This window comes from Aethina tumida, chromosome 3 (genome assembly GCF_024364675.1).
Source record: "Aethina tumida isolate Nest 87 chromosome 3, icAetTumi1.1, whole genome shotgun sequence".
Taxonomy (NCBI): Eukaryota; Metazoa; Arthropoda; class Insecta; order Coleoptera; family Nitidulidae; genus Aethina; species Aethina tumida.
Window position 1 is genome coordinate 4,635,473 of NC_065437.1, and position 15,905 is coordinate 4,651,377.

The following is a 15,905-nucleotide window of genomic DNA, read 5'->3' on the forward strand; positions in this document are numbered from 1 at the left end:
AAAATATGTTTTACTTCTGTTCTTCTATAATAGATTAGTTACGATTTTGGTACTAAAAATAAGCATTATACATTTTATTTTAACTTGCAATTTTCATAATGTGAATTTTATTGTCGTAAAGTCTTCAACTTGCCAAATATTCTAAGATATCTTGGTTCTACAACCTTATGTAACTTATACCTACATCTTTATTGATGTGACCATCTCATCTTTAGGAAAAAAGTAACTAACACCTTCTTCTACTTAGTCCCTCAATTATAACAAAATATGTTTTACTTCTGTTCTTCTATAATAAATTAGTTACGATTTAGGTACTAAAAATAAGTATTATACATTTTATTTTAACTTGCAATTTTCATAATATGAATTTTATTGTCGTGAAGTCTTCAATTTGCCAAATATTCTAAGATATTTTGGTTATACAACCTTATCTAACTTACACCTACATTTTGATTGACGTGACTATCTCATCTTTAGGAAAAAAAGTGACTAACACCTTCTCCTACTTAGTCCCTCAATTATAACAAAATATGTTTTACTTCTGTTCTTCTATAATAAATTAGTTATGATTTAGGTACTAAAAATAAGTATTATACATTTTATTTTAACTTGCAATTTTCATAATATGAATTTTATTGTCGTGAAGTCTTCAACTTGCCAAATATTCTAAGATATTTTGGTTATACAACCTTATCTAACTTACACCTACATTTTGATTGACGTGACTACCTCATCTTTAGGAAAAAAAGTGACTAACACCTTCCTCTACTTAGTCCCTCAATTATAACACAATATGTTTTACTTTTGTTCTTCTATAATAAATTAGTTATGATTTAGGTACTAAAAATAAGTATTATACATTTTATTTTAACTTGCAATTTTCATAATATGAATTTTATTGTCGTGGAGTCTTCAACTTGTCAAATATTCTAAGAGATATTGGTTCTACAACCTTATCTAACTTACACCTACATCTTGATTGTTGTAACTATCTCATCTTTAGGAAAAAAGATACTAACATCTTCTTCTACTTAGTCCCTCAATTATAACAAAAAAAGTTTTACTTCTGTTTTTCTATAATAAATTAGTTATGATTTAGGTACTAAAAATAAGTATTATACATTTTATTTTAACTTGCAATTTTCATAATATGAATTTTATTGTCGTGAAGTCTTCAACTTGCCAAATATTCTAAGACATCTTGGTTCTACAACCTTATCTAACTTACACCTACATCTTTATTGATGTGACTATCTCATCTTTAGGAAAACAAGTAACACCTTCTCCTACTTAGTCCCTCAATTATAACACAATATGTTTTACTTCTGTTCTTCTATAATAAATTAGTTATGATTTAGGTACTTAAAATAAGTATTATACATTTTATTTTAACATTCAATTTTCATAATATGAATTTTATTGTTGTGAAGTCTTCAACTTGCCAAATATTCTAAGATATGTTGGTTCTATAACCTTATCTAACTTACACCTACATCTTTATTGATGTGACTATCTCATCTTTAGGAAAACAAGTAACACCTTCTCCTACTTAGTCCCTCAATTATAACACAATATGTTTTACTTCTGTTCTTCTATAATAAATTAGTTATGATTTAGGTACTTAAAATAAGTATTATACATTTTATTTTAACATTCAATTTTCATAATATGAATTTTATTGTTGTGAAGTCTTCAACTTGCCAAATATTCTAAGATATCTTGGTTCTATAACCTTATCTAACTTACACCTACATCTTTATTGATGTGACTATCTCATCTTTAGGAAAAAAGTAACTAACACCTTCTCCTACTTAGTCCCTCAATTATAATAATTATAAGAAAAGTTGTCCTGAATATGTAAGTATTAAACTGACCAGGAATGAAGTAAAGATGGAAAGAATGTAAGTGGAGGTGAAAGACCACCAATTTGAATATTAGTACAAGGGAAAAATATTATAAATAAAATACTAATTGTCTATATAAACAGTTTTTTATTCTTCCTGATTCTTTCATTAATTAATTGTTCTTCCGTAACAATTGTTTCATTGAACCAAACTGGAGGTACCTCCTTGTAATTAAAAAGAATACTGTTTAAGCCACACATGGCTGGTCTGTCTGTCAGTGTCTTGACGATTAATTAATTATCCTCCTCGTTTTACCTACCGTCTCCGAATACCCCGGACTTCGGGGGTAAATATCTCACGAATATTAAACCCAGAAACCGAAGCGTTACTGTTATGATTTTACCTTTTCAATCTGCCAGGCACACCTCGAACAAAACGCACAGTTGGGACTGCGAGAGCAGCATACTCCGAGATTTTCGTGTCGTCTTTGAATCTTTAGTTCGACCATCATTAATCTTCCCGTTGGAACCGGGACCGTACGACTATACTGAGTTTCCTACAAAATGACCGCCTAAAACACCACAGCGAATGTGTACAATGCCACAAAAAGTTTCATTATTATTTTGTTTAAAAAATGGATTAAAATGACAAAAGTAAAACAAAACAAATTATTTTAATGGCTTTTTTTACAAAATTATCTTATGTTTTTCTCCTATCAGTACAATTACCATGGTAAATGAATTAAGCAACTTTAAAATGAGTTTTACTTAAGTAGGAGTTGTTTTAGGTCTAAGTGCTTACTTAGTATCTTATCTAAATTTGTTTCCATTGAGAAAAATTCTTACGTATGTAGTCTTATTTACATAATGTTGTTGCAACCCAGTAATTATTACTATTACACAATAACAACAGAACAATGATAAAAATTGAAGTCATTAATAGAAAAGGGACAGTAACACATTTTTGTTAGTCGTAGTCTACCAAAAGCCTTGGCTTATCTCCACTCTGTCCCCAAAGATGCTGGGGATCATACCAGCTAAATCTCTAATGCACTTAATTAATAAAAAAGGCGATACGTGGGGCTTTCTTGTCCACAGCGACCACTTCGACTTGACACCGGTATCAATCACATTGTGTATCAACAACGTTCCGATTTTATCGTCAGGCTTCTAGTATTACTTAAGTGTGTAGGTGATACTCGAAAGTAGGTTCGTAATATTTTTTCATAATGTTTTGATAGGGAACTGTCACTAAGGATGAACAATTCGTTCGTTCAAGATAGAGTACGAAGTTTGTGGTCGTTTTGATAAAGTGTGTCAATGAAATGTCCAACTAATTGAGGAGATCAGTTGGAATTTTAATTTATACAATTTAGAACAAACAATTCTAGAAATTAATTCAATTTAAAGATAAATAAAAATTAAACTAATAAACAATCTTTTGTTAATCAATTGTGGTTCAAAAATGCTGTACAAAATCAACCATGACTTATTAAAGTCCGACTAATTGAGAACACCATTTAAATTTTACTTCTCTAATTCGGTACAATTATAGAAATTAATAATAAATTAGGATTCGATATAAAGTAATAAGGAACCTTTAAAGCTTTGCCTATCAAAAGTTTTACCCAAATCATGAAAGCTCATTTTAAAATTAAGTACATTTAAATAAAATAATTAAAAATACTGTTTAATTATTAATAATAACTGGAATACATAAAAAAAATATTTAATTAAGATTATAAGTTTATATATATATATATATATATATATATATATATATATATATATATATATCAAATGTGATTAAACTTCGTTGGCCAAAAGCTTGGATATAGGCAACTACGTTTACTCCACCAGTTTGTCCATTAAGAAAGTGTGTGGTCCATCTTTTAATTGAAATTTCACACTTTCAAAGTGATTGAAAATTATGATCATCATTGATATTTTTTCCTTGCTTAGTTTTTATAATTCTTCACTTTTACCTGTATTTCATACCGGTTATTTTCACATTTCTTGATTTATTACAATTTAAGCGATTGTGTAAAACTTATTTTCGTGAGAAAAGAAAACAATTTTCAATTATTTTATAATGAGGCTGCAGTCAACGTATGCCATATGTTACAAATTACGTTTTTAATAAATTTTATGTTGTTACGTTGTAGATTAGTTAATATCTTAAATATGAAACAAAAGATTTATGATTTATGACTTTTGTGTTATTAATACAAGATTGGATGGATTTTGGGGCATCCCAATTATCAATATAATTTCACCACGTAACAAATATTCAATTATAAAAACCTTCTCTGCATCTTCTCAATTATCAATGGATTTGATATCTGAATCAATTAAATCAACTCTTTTCTTTTGAAATTCTTTTAGATACCAACACACTTATTCTATTATTTAAACTCTTTTATTAATTTTGTCTTTTAATTATAAAAAACCTTATCTTATTTACACCTACATTTTAATTGATGTGACTATCTCATCTTTAGGAAAAAAAGTATCTAACACATTCTCCTACTTAGTCCCTCAATTATAACAAAATATGTTTTAGTGTTCTTCTATAATAGATTAGTTATGATTTAGGTACTAAAATTAAGTATTATACATTTTATTTTAACCGGCAATTTTCATAATATGAATTTTATTGTCGTGAAGTCTTTAACTTGCCAAATATTCTAAGATATCTTGGTTCTACAACCTTATCTAACTTACACCTACATCTTTATTGATGTGAATATCTCATCTTTAGGAAAAAAGTAACTAACACCTTCTTCCACTTAGTCCCTCAATTATAACAAAGTATGTTATACTTCTGTACTTCTATAATAAATTTGTTATGTTTTAGGTACTAAAAATAAATATTATACATTTTATTTTAACTTGCAACTTTCATAATATGAATTTTATTGTCGTGAAGTCTTTAACTTGCCAAATATTCTAAGATATCTTGGTTCTACAACCTTATCCAACTTACACCTACATCTTTATTGATGTGACTATCTCATCTTTAGGAAATGAATAACCCTTCTCCTGCTTAGTCTTTCAATTATAACAAAATATGATTTGCTTCTGTTCTTCAATAATAAATTAGTTATGATTTAGGTACTAAAAATAAGTATTATACATTTTATTTTAACTTGCAATTTTCATAATATGAATTTTATTGTCGTGAAGTCTTCAACTTGCTTAATATTCTAAGATATCTTGGTTCTACAACCTTATCTAACTTACACCTACATCTTTATTGATGTGACTATCTCACCTTTAGGAAAAAAGTAACTAACACCTTCTTCTACTTAGTCCCTCACTTATATCATAATATGCTTTAATTCTGTTCTATAACAAATTAGTTATGAATTAGGTACTAAAAATAAGTATTATACATTTTATTTTAACTTGCAATTTTCATAACATGAATTTTATTGTCGTGAAGTCTTCAACTTGCCAAATATTCTAAGATATCTTGGTTCTACAACTTTATCTAACTTACACCTACATCTTGATTGATGTGACTAACTCATCTTAAGGAAATGAATAACTAACACCTTCTCCTGCTTAGTCTTTCAATTATAACAAAATATGATTTGCTTCTGTTCTTCTATAACAAATTAGTTATGAATTAGGCACTAAAAATAAGTATTATACATTTTATTTTAACTTGCAATTTTCATAATATGAATTTTATTGTCGTGAAGTCTTCAACTTGCTTAATATTCTAAGATATCTTGGTTCTACAACCTTATCTAACTTACACCTACATCTTTATTGATGTGACTATCTCACCTTTAGGAAAAAAGTAACTAACACCTTCTTCTACTTAGTCCCTCAATTATAACATAATATGCTTTAATTCTGTTCTATAACAAATTAGTTATGAATTAGGTACTAAAAATAAGTATTATACATTTTATTTTAACTTGCAATTTTCATAACATGAATTTTATTGTCGTGAAGTCTTCAACTTGCCAAATATTCTAAGATATCTTGGTCCTACAACTTTATCTAACTTACACCTACATCTTGATTGATGTGACTAACTCATCTTTAGGAAAAAAGTAACTAACACCTTCTCCTACTTAGTCCCTCAATTATAACAAAATATGTTTTACTTCTGTTCTTCTATAACAAATTAGTTATGAATTAGGCACTAAAAATAAGTATTATACATTTTATTTTAACTTGCAATTTTCATAACATGAATTTTATTGTCGTGAAGTCTTCAACTTGCCAAATATTCTAAGATATCTTGGTTCTACAACTTTATCTAACTTACACCTACATCTTGATTGATGTGACTAACTCATCTTTAGGAAAAAAGTAACTAACACCTTCTCCTACTTAGTCCCTCAATTATAACAAAATATGTTTTACTTCTGTTCTTCTATAACAAATTAGTTATGAATTAGGCACTAAAAATAAGTATTATACATTTTATTTTAACTTGCAATTTTCATAACATGAATTTTATTGTCGTGAAGTCTTCAACTTGCCAAATATTCTAAGATATCTTGGTTCTACAACCTTATCTAACTTACACCTACATCTTTATTGATGTGAATATCTCATCTTTAGGAAAAAAGTAACTAACACCTTCTTCCACTTAGTCCCTCAATTATAACAAAGTATGTTATACTTCTGTACTTCTATAATAAATTTGTTATGTTTTAGGTACTAAAAATAAATATTATACATTTTATTTTAACTTGCAACTTTCATAATATGAATTTTATTGTCGTGAAGTCTTTAACTTGCCAAATATTCTAAGATATCTTGGTTCTACAACCTTATCCAACTTACACCTACATCTTTATTGATGTGACTATCTCATCTTTAGGAAATGAATAACCCTTCTCCTGCTTAGTCTTTCAATTATAACAAAATATGATTTGCTTCTGTTCTTCAATAATAAATTAGTTATGATTTAGGTACTAAAAATAAGTATTATACATTTTATTTTAACTTGCAATTTTCATAATATGAATTTTATTGTCGTGAAGTCTTCAACTTGCTTAATATTCTAAGATATCTTGGTTCTACAACCTTATCTAACTTACACCTACATCTTTATTGATGTGACTATCTCACCTTTAGGAAAAAAGTAACTAACACCTTCTTCTACTTAGTCCCTCACTTATATCATAATATGCTTTAATTCTGTTCTATAACAAATTAGTTATGAATTAGGTACTAAAAATAAGTATTATACATTTTATTTTAACTTGCAATTTTCATAACATGAATTTTATTGTCGTGAAGTCTTCAACTTGCCAAATATTCTAAGATATCTTGGTTCTACAACTTTATCTAACTTACACCTACATCTTGATTGATGTGACTAACTCATCTTAAGGAAATGAATAACTAACACCTTCTCCTGCTTAGTCTTTCAATTATAACAAAATATGATTTGCTTCTGTTCTTCTATAACAAATTAGTTATGAATTAGGCACTAAAAATAAGTATTATACATTTTATTTTAACTTGCAATTTTCATAATATGAATTTTATTGTCGTGAAGTCTTCAACTTGCTTAATATTCTAAGATATCTTGGTTCTACAACCTTATCTAACTTACACCTACATCTTTATTGATGTGACTATCTCACCTTTAGGAAAAAAGTAACTAACACCTTCTTCTACTTAGTCCCTCAATTATAACATAATATGCTTTAATTCTGTTCTATAACAAATTAGTTATGAATTAGGTACTAAAAATAAGTATTATACATTTTATTTTAACTTGCAATTTTCATAACATGAATTTTATTGTCGTGAAGTCTTCAACTTGCCAAATATTCTAAGATATCTTGGTCCTACAACTTTATCTAACTTACACCTACATCTTGATTGATGTGACTAACTCATCTTTAGGAAAAAAGTAACTAACACCTTCTCCTACTTAGTCCCTCAATTATAACAAAATATGTTTTACTTCTGTTCTTCTATAACAAATTAGTTATGAATTAGGCACTAAAAATAAGTATTATACATTTTATTTTAACTTGCAATTTTCATAATATGAATTTTATTGTCGTGGAGTCTTCAACTTGCCAAATATTCTAAGATATCTTGGTTCTACAACCTTATCTAACTTACACCTACATCTTTATTGATGTGACTATCTCATTTTTAGGAAAACAAGTAACTAACACCTTCTCCTACTTAGTAACAAAATATGTTTTACTTCTGTTCTTCTATAATAAAATAGTTATAATTTAGGTACTAAACATAGGTACTACTTTGTAGTTTTCATAATATGAATTTATTGTCGTGAAGTCTTCAAGTTGACAAATAATCTAAGATATCTAATAATAATACCATTTTCTACTTAGTTTCTAAATTGTAATAAAATATAAAGTATTAGTAGATACTAAAGAATCACTTTTATGTAACTTACTTTAAGAAAATATATAAATAAAATATTTATTGCTGTAGTAAAATCCCAATTGCAAATTTATAGAGGTAATTATTTTTTTTGTACCGTCTAGAAATCGAAATAAATAATTCAGTGCATATAAAATCTCAATCAATCATATCAACAGTTCAAACAGCAGATGCAGCACATTGAATGGACGATTCAATTTGAATCCGATTAACAACAATCGCAGTCCATGGAACGGATCATTTAAAAAGTAATTTAAGCAATTCGGCCGTATTGTTGTTTAAAATGTAATTTCATTAGCCCGCAACAATGCCCGACTGCTAATCTCAGCGGGTACGACGAGCGCGACCGAAGAAACGGGAATTAACGCTAAACAACTAAATGATTAATGATCCGGACACTGATTAAAAATATAAATTACATGTGAGTGCGCTATCAATCCACGGATCGGTCGCATAGACTCCGGTGGTTCTTTTTGAAAACATGAAACGACATCGGCCCGTTTCGTGGGAGTGGTGACCGCCGCGTGTGGGTGAATATACCGCACACCGACCAAAATTAAATTATGCAACATTAAAGAAAAAAACAAAACGTGTTATTAATCACAGTCAAATGTGCGTTGAATAGCGAAATTTGGAGCAATATAAAAAGAGCATTTTTTATTTTATCTGATCCCATTCTATTTACAAATTGACTTTTATAGATAAAGGGGTACTCTGCTTGTTAACTATTAATATATTTCAATCTATTTTATTAATATCTACCTCTAAAATATTGTTAAAAGATTCCTTTTCACTCTAAGAAAGAAGATAAATTAGTCTGTTTAGCTTTAGACTTTGGTGATCAAAAGCATTTCGTCATAATATATTTTTGAAAAACCAAAGAAAATAGTTCTCTAATATATTTAATCTTTGTATTGACACAATGAACAGTACTATTATTACTGTTTCCAAAAAGTTAATTGCAAATATTTTTTCTTTGTTATTTGGTTATTCAAAAGTTAAATATATACATGTCCAAAGAAATCATATATTTAATCATTGCTTGTTAACAATTAATGTATATTATATGAATTTTATCGAATCTACCTCTAAAATAATGTGAAAGAACCCTTTTCACGCTAAGAAAGAAGATAAATTAGTTTGTTTGATAAATTTTATTCAGTTGAGGTAAAGATATAAATAACCATTAGCAAATTGATCAGACAGTTAAGGGCTGCAATTTTCAGGAGCACCAAACACAGAACGTAACTCTACTTTGGTGATCAAAATTATAATTACTTATTTGGAAACATTTCATCATAATATATTTTTGAAACACCAAAGAAAATATTTCTCTTATATATTTAATCTTTGTGTTGACACAATGAAGAGTTTTATTACTATTTTCAAAAGATTAATTGCAAATATTTTTTCTTTGTTATTTGGTTATTCAAAGATTAAATATATACATGTCCAAAGAAATCATTTATTTAATCTTTGCTTGTTAACAATTAATGTATGTATATATTTAAATGAATTTTATCAATATCTACCTCTAAAATATTGTGAAAGATCCCATTTCACCTTAAGAAAGAAGATAAATTAATTTGTTTGACAAATTCTGTTCAGTTGATATAAAAATATAAATAACCATTAGCAAATTGATCAGACAGTTAAGGGCTGCCATTTTCAGGAGCACCAAACACAGAACGTAACTCTACTTTGGTGATCAAAATTATAATTACCTATTTGGAAACATTTCATCATAATATATTTTTGAAACACCAAAGAAAATATTTCTCTTATATATTTAATCTTTGTGTTGACACAATGAAGAGTTTTATTACTATTTTCAAAAGATTAATTGCAAATATTTTTTCTTTGTTATTTGGTTATTCAAAGATTAAATATATACATGTACAAAAAAATCATACATTTAATCTTTGCTTGTTAACAATTAATGTATGTATATATTTAAATGAATTTTATCAATATCTACCTCTAAAATATTGTGAAAGATCCCATTTCACCCTAAGAAAGAAGATAAATTAATTTGTTTGACAAATTCTGTTCAGTTGATGTAAAAATATAAATAACCATTAGCAAATTGATCAGACAGTTAAGGGCAGCAATTTTCAGAAGCACCAAACACTGAAAGTAACTCTACTTTGGTGATCAAAAATATAATTACTTATTTGAAAGCATTTCATCATAATATATTTTTGAAAATCCAAAGAAAATAGTTCTCTAATATATTTAATCTTTATGTTGTCACAATGGACAGTATTATTACTGTTTCTAAAAGGTTAATTACAAATATTTTTTCTTTGTTATTTGGTTATTCAAAGATTAAATATATACATGTTTAAAGAAATCATATATTTAATCTTTTGCTTGTTAACAATTAATGTATGTATATATTTAAATGAAGTTTATCAATACTACCTCTAAAATATTATGAAAGATTCCTTTTCACTCTAAGAAAGAATATAAATTAGTTTGACAAATTCTGTTCAGTTGATGTAAAAATATAAATAATCATTAGCAAATTGATCAGACAGTTAAGTGCAGCAATTTTCAGGAGCACCATACACAGAACGTAACTCTACTTTGGTGGTCAAAAATATAATTACTTATTTGGAAATGTATAAGCATAATATAGTTTCGTAATACCAAATAAAATTATAAAGTTTTATTTTATATATTTCAATCTTTATGTTGGTACAATGAACAATATTATTACTATTATCAAAAGTTTAATTGTAAAAATACATATATAAGAAAAACTAATTAAATTCTTTGAAACCACTTTTTAAACAATATACTATCGAAGGCATTTTTTTATTATAAATTAATTAAATATTTAAAATATTTACTTAAATTTATATTTCAACTATCCTAAAATGTAAATTATTTTTAAGTAAGAATGAAGATACAAAAAATTCCTATTTTAATTATGTCACAAAATAAAAAATATAATTACAAATTACTAAATTTAGACTTACATATTTCAGTTTGTTTAATATTGTTATGTTTTAACAAAAAGCAAATTATTTCAAATTTATTTTTGGAATAATAAAAGAATAACTTTTTATTAATTAATTAATTATTTAATTTTTTATTTAAATACTCGGTGCCATTATGTAATATATATTATATAGTATATTATATTTAAACATAATATAGCCCAGAATTTCAATTAAATTAAATAGTATAAGAATACATGATTTTATTTTAAAATTACATTGTAGAAAAACTTAAAAACTATTATAATTCTTAGTATAAAACTTTCTTAAAATATTCTGCTTTTACGAATTTTTATGCCGTGTTTTGAAATTTATTCTTTTTGATTAGTAATGAGAGAAATCTTTGTGAATTTAAAAAATAATAAACTATTTCATAATAGAATAAGTTTATTAATAACAAATGTACATTACAAATTACGAAGAAAACTACTTACATAACGTAAATATACAATAGAATAATAACATTATAGTAAATTAACAAATAATTACGTTGTTAAACGTGACTAAAATACAAACTTAATAATATTTCAACAATTAAAACTAACTGCCGACGTTGATTAGTCACGTTGCTTTGTATGCACCACACAAACCTCTCTAGAACCGAATTTGTCGCGTAATTTCAAACAAATTCGGATCTACAGGGTAGATGTAGAGCATTAACGTGAAGAACTGCAATTGGTCCACGTAGATTCTGGAACAAGAACAAATATTATTAGTATTTCAGCTACTTAATTGCTTCAGCAACTAAAGCACAGCCATTAAAATGTGTGTAACTGTAGTTGAAAAGTAACTTTAACTTTTGTACATGCTAACAATAGTTTTTTTTTTGGATTTTCAACGAGGTGGAGTGTTTGGTGTAAGGGGCACTCAAATATATACTTTCCCCCATTATATAGATATACATTACGTTTTTACTGAGTGTCTGCATTGTGTTAAATTTTAAGAATTGTGAAATAATTGATTTTACCTCTTAAATCAGTGGCTCCAAATAAAACCTTGCTCTAACTCTAAATAATCGACCTTATACATTTACTCCTGCAGTCGTCTTGGCCTAAAAAATAGCAAATATATATGAGTAATTAAAATATTATCTATATATATATATATATATATATATATATATATATATATATATATTAATTAATATTGTAGAGATGACGTTATAGACCTCTAAAATTGGGTATTCAGACAATGAGCTGAGTTGTGTATAAATAAATATATGTCAGTTAAACTGACGATGTATTTCTTTTTTTCTTATCAGTGTTAGAAAATGTCGATATAGCATCCTTCAGAGGATTTAAGACGAACATTCTTAAGAACTAAGTGGCAGTAGTTTTTGAAGGGTCTGGCCAAATAGGTTTCCCTTCTTATCTAAATGGTTCCTGTATTTTTCGTCTTCAGAATACAGCACTTTATCAGGATTGCCAAAGATAGTTACAGAAATAATCGTTAAATTTCTAAAATGTGAGAAATATTTAAATAGACAAAGAAGAGTCTTTTAGTATTGGAGTCAAAATCAATGGCTGATTTGAACATGAATAAACTCACAAGTCATTCCCAATGGATGCACATTCCGCCAACGTAACTGTCACATTAAAAATGCAAAAAGCAAATCTAAATCGAATCGTACAATTACGCGTCTAGACGAAACACTAATTATCCCATTGCGCATTGTTCGAAGCAACGGTTTTTCTTTCCCAATTTAAATTCATACTTCGAATGTTATTAATTACATAACCAGACACGGTCCCAACTACTTACTTCCTTTTCACGAGTGTGGCGTTGGTAATTTCTCATTTGCATTTTAATTATTGGTCGACGGCTGCTCAGCCCAACGCAATTGCTGGTAATCGCTCCCCGTGGTCATGATTCCTGTAAATAGGAAAAAATTTTAATTGGACATAATTATGGGCAGCGATAAATGGTCGGACAGTATTGTTTATGTTTGACGCAGTTGTTTAAAGTACAATATGGTCATAGAAGCGTCGAAGTGTGTCTAAATTGTTTCCTAATTTTCATCTAATTATTTAAATTTTAATTTTTCTAGTTCTTTTACAAGACTACAACCACTTTTCATTGACGAGTCATGGTGTTAAAGATGTTCCCATAATTAACAATTGTACCATATTAACAACAATTAAAATTTTGTAAATTACCTCAGTTGTGTAGTAAAAGACTAATTAGAAATCTGCCTATTCATTATAGTTACACAGAAATTACACATGTGTATTATTAGAACAGAATTGTTTATAATTTATGCAAATATGACCTTATTTGTTGAACATGAGTAATAAATAGACATATACAAATATTTATATTACATAATATTTATTAATACTGTTTCAATTTTATTAGGTTGAAAATGAAGGAGTTGTTTCCACCTTACATTTCTTCAATTGAATGTAAATCTGTACAAATAAAAATATTTTGTATATCTATTTTAATTTTTTAAATAATCTTCGAGAGTTGGACACTTACTAATACATAAATTAAAATGTTTATTTCATATAATATACTTGTTATACTGTTTCAATATTATTGGTCTACAAATAAAGGAGTTGCTTCCTCCTTCCCATTGTTCAATTGAATAAAATCAGTCCAAATAAAAGTATTTTCTATGTGTTCCATGTACTTTAATTTTTTAAATAATCTTCGAGACTTGGATGTTTACTATTACTTAGAAGAAAAATAGTTTTTCACATAACATATATGTTACATTGTTTCAATATTATTGACCTACAAATAAAGGAGTTGTTTCCTCCTTCTCATTGTTCAATTGAATAAAATCAGTCCAAATAAAAGTATTTTCTATGTCTTCCATGTACTTTATTTTTTTAAATAATCTTCGAGACTTGGATGTTTACTATTACTTAGAAGAAAAATAGTTTTTCACATAACATATATGTTATATTGTTTCAATATTATTGGTCTACAAATAAAGGAGTTGTTTCCTCCTTCCCATTGTTCAATTGAATAAAATCAGTCCAAATAAAAGTATTTTCTATGTCTTCCATGTACTTAAATTTTTTAAATAATCTTCGAGACTTGGATATTTACTATTACATAGAAGAAAAATTGTCTTTCACATAACATATATGTGACATTGTTTCAATATTATTGAACTACAAAAAAGGAGTTGTTTCCTCCTTCCCATTGTTCAATTGAATATAAATCAATCTATATAAAAGTATTTTCTATGTCTTCCATGTACTTTAATTTTTTAAATAATCTTCGATACTTGGATATTTACTATAACATAGAAGAAAAAATGTATTTCACATAACATATATGTTATATTGTTTCAATATTATTGGACTACAAATAAAGGAGTTGTTTCTTCCTTCCAATTGTTCAATTGAATATAAATCAGTCCAAATAAAAGTATTTTCTATGTCTTCCATGAACTTTAATTTTTTAAATAATCTTTGACACTTGGACATTTACTATTACATAGAAGAAAAAATGTATTTAACCTAACATATGTTACATTGTTTCAATATTATTGGACTACAAATAAAGGAGTTGTTTCCTCCTTCCAATTGTTCAATTGAATATAAATCAGTCCAAATAAAAATATTTTCTATGTCTTCCATGTACTTTAATTTTTTAAATAATCTTCGAGACTTGGATATTTACTATAACACAGAAAAAAAATGTATTTCACATAACATAAATGTTATATTGTTTCAATATTATTGGACTACAAATAAAGGAGTTGTTTCCTCCTTCCAATTGTTCAATTGAATATAAATCAGTCCAAATAAAAATATTTTCTATGTTTTCCATGAACTTTAATTTTTTAAATAATCTTTGACACTTGGACATTTACTATTATATAGAAGAAAAAATGTATTTAACCTAACATATGTTACATTGTTTCAATATTATTGGACTACAAATAAAGGAGTTGTTTCCTCCTTCCCATTGTTCAATTGAATATAAATAAGTCCAAATAAAAATATTTTCAATGTCTTTCATGTACTTTAATTTTTTAAATAATCTTCGAGACTTGGATATTTACTATAACACAGAAAAAAAATGTATTTCACATAACATAAATGTTATATTGTTTCAATATTATTGGACTACAAATAAAGGAGTTGTTTCCTCCTTCCAATTGTTCAATTGAATATAAATCAGTCCAAATAAAAATATTTTCTATGTCTTCCATGTACTTTAATTTATTAAACAATCTTCGAGACTTGGATATTTACTATTACATAGAAGAAAAAATGTATTTAACATAACATATATGTTATATTGTTTCAATATTATTGAACTACAACTAAAGGAGTTGTTTCCACCTTCCAATTGTTCAATTGAATATAAATCAGTCCAAATAAAAGTATTTTCTATGTCTTCCATGAACTTTAATTTTTTAAATAATCTTTGACACTTGGACATTTACTATTACATAGAAGAAAAAATGTATTTAACCTAACATATGTTACATTGTTTCAATATTATTGGACTACAAATAAAGGAGTTGTTTCCTCCTTTTAATTGTTCAATTGAATATAAATCATTCCAAATAAAAATATTTTCAATGTCTTCCATGTACTTTAATTTTTTAAATAATCTTTGAGACTTGGATATTTACTATTACATAGAAGAAAAAATATATTTCACATAACACATATATTATATTGTTTCAATATTAT

The 15,905-nt window shown here is 26.7% G+C and overlaps 1 long non-coding RNA gene across 2 annotated transcripts in view; it reads right to left on the reverse strand.

Annotated features, from left to right (window-relative positions):
* Positions 1 to 11,613: 11,613 nt before the first annotated feature.
* Positions 11,614 to 15,905, reverse strand: part of LOC109597275 (uncharacterized) — a 52,295-nt gene continuing 48,003 nt past the window's right edge. For both annotated transcript variants that reach the window (XR_002191418.2, XR_007547590.1), the window contains 3 exons: positions 13,006 to 13,116; positions 12,212 to 12,295; positions 11,614 to 11,935 (listed from right to left, as the gene is read on the reverse strand). This is a non-coding gene — a long non-coding RNA (uncharacterized LOC109597275). The remainder of the gene's footprint in view (positions 11,936 to 12,211; positions 12,296 to 13,005; positions 13,117 to 15,905) is intronic.